This window comes from Hesperophylax consimilis, chromosome 7, assembly GCF_061612785.1.
Source record: "Hesperophylax consimilis isolate HC1 chromosome 7, BYU_Hcon_1.0, whole genome shotgun sequence".
In the NCBI taxonomy this organism is placed as follows: Eukaryota; Metazoa; Arthropoda; class Insecta; order Trichoptera; family Limnephilidae; genus Hesperophylax; species Hesperophylax consimilis.
In genome coordinates, this window is record NC_142842.1 from 3071623 (window position 1) to 3085264 (window position 13642).

Genomic DNA, 13642 nt, shown 5'->3' on the forward strand with positions numbered 1-13642 from the left:
AGACTTGTAGAGCGCATAGATGGATAAAGAAGTGTTAGAACAATATATGACACACAAGTAACGATTTCTAAGCAGACCCTTTATCATAAAAATATAGTGTTTTGTAAGACCGACCCGCTACAAGACACTCAAATATTTATCAAAAGAGCCAATACTGAGAGAGCTTTTAATAAAAACAGAAGCCTGGTTAATGAAAAAAGGGTCGTTTAACCAACCATTAGACTGAAATATTTTCTTGGGACTTCACATTAAAAATAACCTTTTACTATTTCTGTGCGTCTTTTTTCAAAATTAAGTAACATTTACCAATTTCAAAAAATAAACTTTAAAAGCCCAGTTAAACTAAATCGGTTTTAGGTACATTATTTCGCGTTTTCAAAGAAGACGTTACAAAGGCATATTAACAAAAGTAAGTTAATATTAATTGACAAAAGAAAATGAATGTAATAAATTATATAGAAAAGGTAGGTCTACTTTGACGTTGTAATTCTTAATGTTTTATTTATCATCCCCAGACGAAACTTGAACCAATAAAGGGTATATTCTTATATGCCAAGGTCAGATATCTTGTAGAGTCGAGCAGTCTGTAATCGAGAAATGTGCAATCAAATAATTATTATCATCACAGTAAAAAAGAATTGTATATGTAAATTAGAACACAAAGCCATTGCATCTTTCAACGTCTTATCACAAGTTAGGTAGGTAAAGCATTTAATTATAATTAGCAGATGTCGTGTATGAATACAGTTTGATAACCTCATTAATGTAAATTATAATTGCATTGACGTATCAAATAGACCATAAATATTATGTAGTTCCTTAGCGTAGGGTTTTTGTAAGGATTTTGCGCTGGTTGTCTGTGTTTTGTTTGAATTGTGATGTGCACAAATTGGGAGTTGCCGATCTGGATTTTGACGTTTTGATTGTTTTTAGATTTTGAACCGTATTAATATGGATTTATGCGAAATATAAAATCAACAGTAAATAACGATAAAATAGTAGAAATGTGGTATTTTTAAAATTAAGGGGAACATCTTGAAAAGGTTTTGTAATTATGCGATAATATGTACCTATATATTACTTTGTAGCAATAACACGGAGACTAAATTTCGCATATATTTACACATATTCCCTGCTTAGGAACATAAAATAAATAAACCTTAAACATTATTTCATGTCATGTCAATATATCCCAATAGATCATAGCTTTTAAATTAATAATTTTACTTAATCACATTAATATAAATGGCAAACTAATATTTGTCGACAAAATTTATACCGTAAATATTCACATTTTAAGAGACTCCTGTGACATATGTACGGTCAAAAATAAATACTAGTGTTGAGAATGGTACAATCCATTTATTTAACGATACGTTCAGGAAGCAGAAATATTGTCATAGGTTATTCCATGTAATAATTTTAATCCTATCATATATAAAAATGAATAAACGAAAAAAGAGGAATTAACTATTAACGGAGTATAATTTGGAGTAATTTGAATCCGGGTAGAAGGACCATATTATATTATGTTCGGGTCACTTCTCTCTTCTTCCGACTTGTTAAAAGGGATTATTATAATCATCTTCTCGCTGGGTCATCAGAGCAAATAGCATGATAATGTTCGTTTCACAAAACACGGATATTAAATGAAAACAGGGAAGTTATTTAAAAAAAAAATAGATATCAAACCCAAAAGCGCTTTACAAAGTTTAGTTCCGGGAAATCAGAAGCTCTGTTGAATAGATGTAAAGGAAGCACGCAGGAACGCGAACAACTTGTTGCTTGTCGTCAAAGTAGACAGAGCGGAGACTTTCATGTGCTCGTAGGTAGGTACAGCTACCCTGCTGTTATTCTGAGTTCCGGCTAAGTTTCCCGGGAACCTTCGAGGACGTATACATTTGCGAACCGAACGGGAAAGGAACGAACCAACTGCAAGCGGCGTTTCGCGCCATTTGCGGTTGCTTGCGCTATACATTTTTTGCTTCGTTTCTTTCCCATAAGTTCAGGTTCAGTTCGGCAGTTCGACTCGGGGATTTATAGGAAGCATTAGAAGGTGGCTTGTTACAATACAAAAAAAACATAATTTAATATGCGGTAACAAGATATATATTTCTTTAAGGATTATTATTTAATGTGTAATAAATGCCCTGTTCACATTGGGAGTAAAATAAATATCGGCATCGTTTTATAGACAGTTAAATTGTTTTCATATGGTGAAAAGCTGCCACGAAATAAAGCTTTCCGTTGCAGGGAAATCCTTCAATTTTCTACATTACTAGGGGTTGTTTTGGGACAACTTTTCGTGCGAATGAGTGTCAAATCAAGCTTTAGTGAAATTAATACACAATTGTCAATGGCGTATTATTTAAATGATAAATCTATCATAAATAATATTGTGTCCTACACAGAAAATTTCGTAATATATTTAATTCGACTCATAATCTTCACATGCAAGATGATGACCAAATTAAAATGCGAGGGAAGATGAGATCTGTTGGCTTCTCACTTTGGCAATTACAGCAGTAGTAGCGGGACCACACATTTACAAGAATCTTAAATCTGCGAATACGATAATCGGAATCGCAATCGTTGCATCCCCGTAAGAATGCATCATGCACATGTTGACGCACTCTCATTAATCTCCGCCGCTTTTGACACATTAAGTAAAAATAGTGCAATATTATCTCGTCTGACGGACGATCGTCAGGTGGTCCGCCGTCACTCTATTCTGATAATCTTCTGTTCCTCTGTTCGTCTCCCTCTTCCCCGTCTATTCCCGACTTGCCGCTCGCGCCCGTCAGGAGGGACGGGTGACGGGTTGAATAACCCCGCGGCGGCTGGTGTCACATCCGGGTGATCATCCTCGCTGACTGGTGACATGTGCTTTACAAGCTACCACCGGGTGCGTGGTTCTACTCCCAGTGGGGACTTTTTTTTTACAAAACTTGATGAATGCATCTTGGAATATCTGCGCTCGTAAAATAAATACTTCTTTAACAGTAGACATGGAATTATTTTCGCATTGATTCTGTTTTCAAGACGTAAATATCACACAGCTTCCCGAAGACAGTGGAACTATGACATCCCCAATTGGGGTATGTTGTAAGGCTGAAGAGAGTGGGAAAGGAGAGGAGATGAAGTAGTAGAATGTTGTAAAGTGCTTACGGATAAATAACCTGCATTTCACCATGAAACTGTCAAATGACTTCCGTAGTTTATTGTCAAACAAATGATGAATCTCTTCATGACAAACTCTCAGTGTTTCAATCACGGATATCAAATAGAGGGTAGAGCTATAATGAACCACCGTTTACTTTCGATCATTTCCCGTGATTCGTAGTTCGGTTCGGTTTAGCTCGCAAGTGTAGACGCGCCATTAGATCCTTAGCTAAAGGGCTAAAAATTGCGGATTCAAGTATGAATCCTGGCGAGGGATTTAGAAGAAGAATTTTGTAATTTGGATCCAGCTTTCGAAACCATAAATGGAAGAATGAGACTATAAAACCTTCTCATTAGCGAGCTTTTGGCACTTAGTTGGGAGGTTTTGTATTTGATTCTTCTATAGTAAATATCAACATGTTTTTTTTAACGTTTTTAGATATGTATTCGTGCTGCACGACCTGCTTTCTGTAATGTTGATTTATAAGTATGATGGATTGGAATCAATTGAAATTATTGCCGATTGTAAATGAAAACCCCGAACGAACAAAAATGATAATAACTAAGTAATTACATATTCTAAAGCATAGGCATTCACTATACTTTTTTACTTTAGCTCCACACGGGCATACGTCATCTTTAGGGATGCTGTGTGGAAGGTTTTTTTTAAAGTAAGGAGATATATGGGAATATCTAGGAAGAAAAAAGTTATGAGGGGTGGATAGGAATCTGGGGGTCAGTGTGTCTAAGGTGTGATGGACATTTGAATTCATCCCTCCTAATGCGATGCAAGACGATGGGTCGAGAGAGAAGGTGAGCACAGGCACCCGCCGCCAAGACTTTGACAATCCTCACCACATATACCCGACCACCCCTGCTAAGTCACCAAACGCGGAAAACCACTTGGGGTGACCTATGGCAGAGTTGTTGGTTATTCAATGAATGGTTCCCGGGGCGGCGGTACCCACACCCTCCTTCAAAATTGTAGCTAGACTATTAATACACAGCACAATGGTTTAAAGTAGTCGCCGGTGTTAACTGAAGGTTTCAAAGATCAACCCCGGTCGTGTCAAGAACTTATTATTTCGTGTGATTTTTTTTTGCATAAAATTATAATATTTTGGCAAAGAGGATAAACAACAACGAAGCAGCGTTTCCACCTGTTGTTATTTATCCAACGTCCTCGTCCTACGCTTCTGCTGGTGAAGTTGCACAGAATAACTATGTATGCTTCAGCTGAATTCTAAAAATCGAAACATTTCAGAAGGAAATTCATCCGAGCTTGAAATTTCGAGAAACGAATCTAGGAAACTTAAATAAGAACGTGTCAGAAGATTAATGGATGATGAGTATTCAAAAATATATGTGATATAATAATTTTGTAGCCGAGTAGCCTAAGACGCCGAGTAACAATTCAATAACTCCAAACTCATTTTAACTTAAACTCATAGATAAGTACTTGGTCGTTGCATTAGATACGTTGGACGGATTGTTTCAAAGAATTTGAACAATTCTACAAAGTTAATTTTCAAGCTTTGTGTTTTTTTTTTTTTTTTTTTTCAGTTCTCAGAACAAGCGACTCATAATGAATAAATAAACAGAATATGATTTTTTTATTTGAGAAACAACCCGTCATTGGAAGTGATTAATCTATTTTGAATATATCTTTGCCTCTAGGCATATGCAATCCTATTGTTATTTTTATATTTACTTTAACTTGGATTATAAACTTCTAAAACATTATACAACCCAACCTATATACACCTCAAAAATACTATCTTCAAATTTCATTTCCGTATATTATCATTGTTATTCATATTTATTTTATTTTATCTTTTTTCTCTCTATTTTTATTATCATTCCACATTTATAGTATTACTGACATTTTTTTTTTAAATCTTAGTTAACCTTAATGAAAATATGTACGACTATATTAATTAACCTTATTAGGTGCATTTTTTAAGAGCCTACTACGTCTGTCTCGACATTAAAATTTCCCAATAAGACGGGCATCGAACAATCCATTATAATTGTGTTTTAATATGATAAATTTAATATGATAAATTTCAATATCAAGCGTATAAACATCTGTTATTCTGTACACATATATTCTTAATTTCAAAGTTTATATGTATGGTAGTATTATACAGGGTGTATCGGCACGTACCCGACAAACTTTAACCAGCTATTCCTTAGCACATTTGGAGTAAAAAATGTTACAGGCATTTTGCTGTCCGGTAACATTTTTTTTAATAAAAAATTTAGTATTCATATTTTCACCACATGTCGCCACTGTTTTATCCTCTGTCAAAGTTTGAAAACCCGTCTGGCAATATTTTGTTCGAGTTTCGTTGAATAATGTACGTACGTACCTACGTTGGCGCGCTTTTACAATCACAACGAAATGGCACGGCACCATCCGTCTCATTTTTAACTATTATTATTTAGTGTGTACGAAAGAGCGAGGACACTTTTTGACACACTTGCTAATAACAGCTGTTGAATACGAGAAACAATTCCAATGACAGTGACGGAGGTGGATTTTTTTATTTTTTATTGAAAAACAATGTTACCGGACAGCAAATTGCCCATAACGTTTTTACTCCAAATGTGCTAAGGAATAGCTGGTTAAAGTTTGTCGGGTACGTGCCGATACACCCTGTATAATATATAATATATTGATAGGATTAAATTAACATGAATCACGCATATTATGTATGAATTATGTTCGAAAACCAGATTACTAGGATATGATATGAGACGCCTTTATTCAAAAGCAAATTGAAAAACGAAGACGATTAAAGCATTAATGAAAGACGCATGAATGAAAGTTAAATATGGCTGTTCAATTAATAGTAAACAACAAAAAAAGTAAATTTACTCGATGAATGTTTACGTGAAAAAATACAAGAAACATTAAAAATACCCGTAAGAGAAATTTCTTAAGGCCCAGAGGTCAGGGGTTCAAAAGCAGCGAAGCTCAAATGAAAGTCAAATGAATGTTTTTTTTACTAACCATCACTCTGACTTTCTGCAAGCGTACACCGCCGAACAACTCTGTCTAGACACCAACTCCTTGCTTCTTTCACATGCCTCCATTGTCATTCATTTTCGTGACACATTCTCCTTACTTTCTACACTCCTTTCTCTGTTCACCCACTCCACATATCTAAACCATCTAAGCCTCTCTCAGGAAGGCGAGAGGGCACCCGGAATGAGACAATAAAATACTCATAAACAGACCCGACTCTAGAGGTACCAGGCAACTACTCAAAATGTACTACTGAAACGTATGCTAAGTGCGAGGCAGGATTAAGGGCAGTCAAAAATTGGCTTGATCAAAACTTGTTAACCTTAAACATGAACAAAACTAAATATATTACTTTTAGCATTTCCTCTGTAAATCAACCATCTTTGGAACGTTCATTAAAAATACATTGTTGTGTGCAGGAGTGTAACTGTCAATCTTTGGAAAGAGTAGACAACATCAAATACCTGGGTTTAATTATTGATAAAAATTTAAAATGGAACAATCACATTACTACATTAAGAAACAAAATAAGAAGGCTAGCCTACATTTTCAAAAATCTAAGAAACATAATGGACAAAGTTACATTAAAAACTGTATATTATGCTCTAGTTCAATCAATGCTTTCATATAATGTTGTCTGTTGGGGTTCTTGTAACAAGACTACCTTAGAGCCTTTGAATGTTGCGCAAAAATTAATTTTAAAAATAATGTATAAGAGAAATTTTATGTATCCATCAAAGTTATTATATAGTGAAAGCAAAATTATGACAATAAGGCAGTTGTACATAATACAGGCTCTCTGTAAATTTTTCAACAACACTATTACTGCCAAAAGATCTCAACAAGTGCGCATCACTAGAATGGGTTCTTCTTTAATGTATCAGCCGGTGTATACCAGAACATCCTTCGGACAAAGGAGTTTTTCATATAAAGCTCCGTTGCTATATAATATGCTTGGAGAAAATATAAAAACTATAGGTACGTTAAATTCATTCAAGAAAATGGTCAAAATCTCCGTACTAGCTGAGAATGATGATTTTGGATCACCCATGTTGTCGCTTATATCATAATTCCTTGTGGAAGCTCTGTTTCGATACAATCCTTATTTACTTACTGCGCATGCACTTATTTACTTCTAAAATAACTTTTGGTTATTTATTATTATGTTACTTATTATTATTATTATCTACTTAATTATCGTATTAATATTTACTTTAATTATTGTCTAGCTAAAATATTTACTTACTTACTTTTTATTATAATATTATCTACTTACCTATCGGTTATTATTTACCTTTTTTTATCTAGTTATTTTTTATTTTTTCTTATTTCTTTATCTTATCAGTATGGTTTCCTATGCCTGTGTCTGATAAGCCAGCACAGGTACCTTGTACTTTAGTTAACAGAAGAATATTATTGTTGCCAACTTACTTAATAATGCTTCTTTTCTTTTCTTTTCTTTTGTTGACTTTTTTGTTTTTTGTTTTTATTTTTTTCATACATTTCTTACTAAAATTTTGTTTATTTTTGTCTACCGGTCTCGAAACGTCCGTGTCATAAACTTTTCTTTTTTTGTTTAAATTTAATTTAATGTTGTTATTATTTTAAATTTACATATATGTATTTTTTAAATGATATTATTGTAAAGCTGCACATCTTGATACAGGAATGCCCTAGTGAGATGTGCAGAGTATGCTTTTTATGTAAAAACTGTTTTTTGAATTAAATAAATAAATAAAAAAAAAAAAAAATAAATAAAAAAAAAAAAAAAAAACAGTGCACTCGCTGAGGGAACTGGTAGGACTACTTAAGGGACACTGCCACCTCAACAGACACATGCAGCTGCTGGGAGTGGAAAACACCAATAGATGCAAGAAATGTTAAGAATATGAGACCAACTAAACAAGGCTTATCAACCAGGAGACCACCAGTGGCGTTCCGTGACTTTTCAATGAGCTGGAGTGGTAAAAAATGGTTTAAAATGCAACATTAATGATTTTGTCAAAGCTGAAAAAAAAAAATTTTTTTACAAAATTTCAATATTTTTTATGAAGGTTTGTTAGTTCGGGGATCCTGCGCTTCTCCAAACTGAAAGATTCCAGCTACAACAACATCAAAAATGTCGTATTATTCAATCTTACCACTCAAATTCACTGAAAAGTTGTAAACTGGTAAATAAGTTTGATTTTCTAGATCACCCTGGCGAATTACCAAACCAGAAACTATCTTTTCTCGTTCCTTTCGTCAATTTCTTCCACCTAACAATAATACTCAATATTGAGGACGCAATAGTTGCACTGACAAGTAATATGGGCAGTTAGGACTCTCGTGTGGTCAAAACAAACACATTAACAAAGACCGGATCAAGAGAAATATGAATGAGTTAATGATTAAATGTGTATCAAAACACAGAAGTAAGTAATGGATGGTTGTTAAATAAATGTTTGTTTTATAGTGAACTTTCGAAACATATTCTAGAAAAGTACCAAAACTGTGACAAATGTTAGGATATAGACTAAATGAACGTTAAGGATGAAAATAAAAATGACAAAACAACAACAAACATTTACGATTTTAAACGATTGGACAATGAATAAGTACATCGAATTAAGTAACGCGTAATTCTTTCTGCATAGCCTTTTACGGCATTAGTATTTATTTATTTAAACACCATAAAATGGCTTTTACAATAGAGTGATACAATAGAGTGATTACAGAACAAGTAACATGTACACAAAAATATTATTGAAAGTGATACAGTTGTTAATAGAAGTGCAGTTAAACAATACATAATTAAAAGAAATATCTACTAGTGTAGTAATAGTTGAATGAATACTAGGTTCGTATAAGACCTGACATAAATCGAGGTATGAGGTGTATAAAAATAATATAAGGATTATAAAAATGTTAACAATTTCAAAGTAAATTAAAACAATGTATGTTTTCTTCGTCGTATTTTTATTATAATCACGTAATTTCAGTTGTCTGTGCGTCCCCGTGAAATGTGGTTTATAGAACTCGAATTTGCGTTGTATTAAAGCGTCATTTTCAAAATTAGAATTGACTGTGTGAAGAATTGATATTTATTATAATCATGCAATTAATTGCGTGATTTCATTTTGACATTATCTTTATGCATGGCAGTATTTCCGCCCTCCGATATTATCAAATTATTGCATAAACACAATATAATCTTTATTTGTGAAATTGTATTTATGAAAACTAATAATCTGTTCACCAATGGTAGTTTCATCTCAAATATACGTATTCCAGTTTTCTACAAATCAACATTGGTTGTATAAGCTCTATTATAGTTTGAAACATAGCAGAACCTTATAATTAAAATCCTGAAAGCTCATTTGACATTATAAAATGTGTTAGTAAGTAAATAATGTAAAACAAAGGTAGCTACCTCAAAAATTGTCTTTTTTCAAATGCAATCCAAATGTCAAAACATCAACAAACAAAAAAAAACAAAATCACTTCGAATTCAAATTTTCCGCAGAAAGTTCTTCAAAATTCTAATATGGAAATGCGGTTTTTCATGGCCAATTCATCGGGAAACTTCCCGGCGAGTCACTTCGCGTCGGGACGGCGCGCGGCAAGTCACGGCGAGTCACGTCCAGTCGGCGAGTCCAACGGCGACTACCACCACCACCGGGCAATGATGGCACTTCTCGTGGCAACAAAACTAACGCTAGCAACAGAGACTTGGCTGGCTCCGAAGTCGGCCAATGTAACTTTGACACTGGCCAGAAATCGGGCATTAATAATAATGTACGCGCTGGGAAAGCTCTGCGGACGGCGGTGACCAACTGATCCAAAGAAAGAAAACCAAAACGGTTCCACCGGGTGGTCACAGCATTAATTCATAAAAAAGGGTTTTGCTGTTTTTTATAGTAAAAAAAATGCAACAAAAAAACGATAATGCTGGCATATTTATTTTATTTTTATGTTGATGAATAAAAATATTAACGATTTAAAATGTGACATTTTTTTATTTGTCGCCTAAAGGACATGTTCGATTTTAATTCGTGAATATGGCATTGTTGACGTCACACCGGCCAACTTCAATGACAGCCGTCTTACCAGCCAGTAGCGTTTTCTGTCATAATGACGTTGTAGATAGTTTGCACCGTTTAGGAATGTGCGGTTATATATTTTTTTAATATCAATTAATGAAAATATTTAAATTACAAATTTTTAAAACGATGATCGTAATTAGAAAAATTGACTTTAAATCTTCAATACATTTTAACGGTATAGCGGTTAAAATGTATTGATAAATAAATAGCCTGTTAAAGAAATATTTTGTTTTAGTCACTAAAATTTATGAAAATGTCAGCATCTTCTTTTGCCAGGATATGGTAGGGTGGGTATTTGATTCGTTTAATCTAAACCAAGCCTAACTAATTTATTTATACATATTCTAGATAAAACGGTTATGCACCAATACATGACTGATTTGAGATTACAAATATGAGGTACATGTAAGTATAAAAGGTCATTGGGGCAATTTTACTACTTTTTGACATACGTGAATGGAAGTGAAAAAAATGTCGATGGTCAATGCAGAATCGTTAAGCAGTTGGGCCATCCTGTTGATTGGAGCTTTCGGATAGGCAGAAGTCCTCGCTTTTGGAGTAAGAAAAAGTGCATGAGATCTTCCACGAGTATACTTGTTAGGCACATATAAGTTAACCTCTTTCAATATAAGTGGATTAAGTATGGTTCTAACCTAACAAGGAGATACCACAGAGATCCCGAACGCATTGTGGGAATGTCCGAAAATACCGTTACATTTCCATTTGCCTACAAAAATGAGTGACAGCAATCGGAAGATATACTGAGATTACTGAGCTTATATAATTTTATATTATTATTTGTTTGGGTTTTTAATTGTACGTAACCGGTATTTATTTGAATTTTAACTGTATGTTATAGTATGTAAATTTTATGCCATTGTAGATTTTTTTCTGTAAATAAATGAGTTTTTGTAACTGGATAGTTCTAGCGTGGAAGACAGTGGAAATTAAATTTGAATTGTGACGTTTCATTAGATTGATGGACCTAATACAAATATTAAAATGAAAAGTAAGTTAGATTCCTGGCGCCCGGTAGTATATAGCGCGAAATGCCCTGCGTTTGGCGGGCGTCCAAGTCGCGCGTCGGCTGATTATTTCCACCGTCCAATATTCACACACTCGGGGAAAATTCCCGGGGGTTTTCGCGAAGAATTTCCCGCCATCTTGCGGGGGAAACGCGAATCAGCGCACGCTCATCCTGGACCCAAACCTCTTTAACATTAATAAATATTTTTTAAATCAAACGATTGAGACTGAAGGATGCCTTCAAATAAAATATTATTTTGTTTGTTGCCTGTTATTGGTAAGCTATTGGTGTCGAGAAATAATTTTAAAATAACATTTGAAAGAAAATAAATGCAAAAAATTACAAGAACTTATCAGAAAATGCTTCCATAATGTAATTTGATGGCTAATAACAAAAACAAACGTATTTTGTACATCGATATAATTCAAGCCGTTTTAGCCGTATTTGGTAATCATATCTGAATAGCCAAGTACCTCCCCACCTTCCTCTTTTCCATCTTCTTCCCATTCCCTTATAATCTCACTGGCTCCGGTTAGCACGGATTAGAGGTACTCTTGTGCGGTAAAATAAAACGAAATCATTAATTTGCAGGTGTAAAGCAAAACGAAATAACTGATACATCACGGAGGTGGCAATATTTGATAAAGTGCGACTGGAATTAATGAGGTTAGTTTGTATCTTTTCTCTATTCGATGACACCCCAATGAATTTTACAACCAGTTGAGTTGACCACTTGTTGAGCCAATATTTATACTATGTTCCAATGAGAGTTAATATGGTTTATTATGCAAATTGGTCGAACGAGGCGAAAGTCGATGGTAGAAAATAGAATCAGTTGAAATAAAAAAGCGGTTAACACAACTCGAATTGTAACAGTGAAACCTGAAATGCACAAAATGCAAAAGTATTAATGTTTTCACAAATAAAATGCATTATTTTATTCATTTCGTACTTCTGTCTTGCAGGGAAATAGCATACCATTGGAAGATTGGGACCCACGTAGGGTAGTAGATTATAAATGATTTTAATGGGTTCGCTTGAACAACGCAAAATATGGTCATTATAATTAAATAAGGACATTTACAAATTATATAGTATTAATCAAACGAAGTACCTTAGATAATCGCAAATTCAAAACAAAAAATCGAAGGTACATACACTGAAATCAAAACGTCAACATCAAATGTCTCTATGTAGAAATCATTTGCACAGTTCCATGACAAATCAGAATACTTAAGAAAATGATATTAAAAATTATTTAAAAAAAACTAACCTAAAAATCTAAACTAACCTATGTTAATTTTTTTTCATCACTTTTCGTGAATTTAAACGTGTTCTGATTTGTCACTGTTCTGATTTGTACGGTTTTCGACTTGTGCTTAAGAGGAAAAAATCAACCCGTAAAGAGGTTTTTTTTTAGTCTAATACATATATTTTTATGAATAGATAATTTTTGGTTTGAATGAGGATTGAACATTCCTCCCGGAGACTGAAGTCAACCGCGCTAACAACTGAGCCAAATTCAAATTGGGTAGGACCGACATTAATTTCGTATATTAACTGGTATAATCCAATTTTAGAGAAATGCGTATATGTACGCATATATATGTGGGCATGCGTGATTTCCACCAAAATGCATTGAAATCGACAACGAGTCGTTCTGGCAAGTTTCAACTCAGTGGGTTAATTTCCGCTTCCGAGATTTGCATTCTTTCATTACCGAAAATAAAAGTGAAATTCAAATAAACGTATTTAAAAATCAAACTATATCATTCAAATATCAATATTTTCTACTCGAATTACAAATATTTTAACGCATTAAGATGTGTTCTATAATAATAACATTAGTTCAATTCACTGTTAACAGTCATTTGCCAGAATATTTTAAATGAATTCCAATGTTCATTCAAATTAACACTGGTATTAACGGACATGTTTTCGACTAGTATGGTGACTTTTTAAAGATTTATGATCCTTGATTATTTCTTTATTTCTGAATGAATTTTGAGTTAAAACGTTATTTGTTTGTATCTTAGAGATTATCACTACATTGTAAATGTGCATTTTTGACATGAAACAGTTATTTGTATTATGTTTATTTCACTTTGCTATTTAAAAAAATACTCTATGACGCCCAGTGTGAATCCAAATTAACATAGAATAATTTCTTAAAAAAAAATCAAATACCAAAAATTTTCAAATATTTTTCTGAAGATCAAGCATTATATATTTTATATATGTGGAAACAATAAAGCGGGTGTGAAAGGGTTAGGTAACTGCATACCTTCAAGTTTAATTCATACGCAGTTCGTCGGTTAGTCAAAGCATTATGATCGC

The 13642-nt window shown here is 33.6% G+C and overlaps 1 protein-coding gene across 1 annotated transcript in view; it reads right to left on the reverse strand.

The window, feature by feature from the left end:
* The window catches only part of LOC149422160 (uncharacterized), a 454957-nt gene that overhangs the window by 174574 nt on the left and 266741 nt on the right, over window positions 1-13642 (reverse strand). The window lies entirely within an intron of this gene.